Genomic DNA, 1,561 nt, shown 5'->3' with positions numbered 1-1,561 from the left:
AGAATAGAATATACACTACAGACTAGACTATAGATTACACTAAATATTAGACCACAAACTAAACCATCGACTAGATATTGGACTGAACTGTGGACTAGACAATAGTCTGGACAATAAACTAGAGTATAGACTCGACTAATGACTAGACTATAGACTAGACTATAAACTAAACTCTAAATTAGACTAAATACAGACTACACTGGACTATAAACTAGACAAAAGACTAGAGATTAGACTAGTATAGTATAGGCTAGATTTTAGACTATGCAATAGAATAGACTAAAAACTAGACTATGGACTAGACTATGGACTAGATTATAGACTAAACTATAGTCTAGTCTGTAGACTAAATAATACTTGTATAAATCTATTCTATAGTACTATAGAATAGACTAATTTTTAGTTTAGTCTAGACTAGACCATAGAATATACTATAGTGTAGACTATAGGTTAAATAGCTGTTCAGCTATCGAAATAATTCAAGTGATAGAATATCGGAAAGTATAGTTCTACGATAGAATTGTCACCATTATAATAAAACTAATCATGAAGGAGATCCTACACATAAAGTGAATAGAAATAAAGAAAAGACAAGAAGGTATAAAAACCTACCCAGTATAAAAATAAATTGAACATTAAATTTACATTTGGTACTTAAACAAATGATAATTTTTAGCATTCTTAAAGGAAATGAAGTCTTCAAGTAAAGTGTGGAAAAAACACGGAAAACTAAAACAAAAAAAGTGTTAAATACTACTACCAAAGTATATTGTAGAACATAATAATTGTAAGTAACAAAAAGTACTTACCAATAGAAAAAAGAGTAAGATGTTTACACCTGTATCATTTTTTATTTTAACACTATAGCCAATTGCAATAAAAAAAATTTCTTTTTTTTTTATTTTGAGTTAAAAGAATTTTGTATTTAAAATGTTGCATACTGAAATAATGGCAACATAAATATTTAACTTTTTGTAGTCACCTTAAAACGAACGAACAAAACTCATATTTTAATCTGTTAAAAGTTTAATCCTTACTGTCACCGAAAAAAAAAGGAAATGGAATTATTATAGGCTTTGCAAATGTTGTTGCAGTTGTAAAAGTTTTTTATTTGGTGTTAAAGTTTCTGTTTTAGGCACGAAGCTGTGTGCTTCCTGATTCAACTATTTTGTGCAACTAACACATTTCTTATTCATGATCTCAAGCTCGTATAACAACATTGTTGTTGGATTAAAATTATCTTTGGAGGTGATAATTAGTTAGAACTGCTATTACACCGTTTTTAAAATTTCCCAAAAACTTCAAAAATCTTGAGATACGGGTAAAAAGCAATTTTTCATATTTTTAAACTATTAAAACTATAGACTAGACTATAGACTATAGTCTAGACTATAGACTAGACTATAGTCTAGTCTATAGTCTAGTCTATAGTCTAGTCAATAGTCTAGTCTACAGTCTAGTCTATAGTCTAGTCTATAGTCTAGTCTATAGTCTAGTCTATAGCCTAGTCTATAGTCTAGTCTATAGTCTAGTCTATAGCCTAGTCTATAGTCTAGTCTAT

The sequence above is a fragment of the Lucilia cuprina genome, chromosome 2 (assembly GCF_022045245.1).
Source record: "Lucilia cuprina isolate Lc7/37 chromosome 2, ASM2204524v1, whole genome shotgun sequence".
Taxonomy (NCBI): Eukaryota; Metazoa; Arthropoda; class Insecta; order Diptera; family Calliphoridae; genus Lucilia; species Lucilia cuprina.
This window is presented reverse-complemented; position numbering follows the sequence as displayed.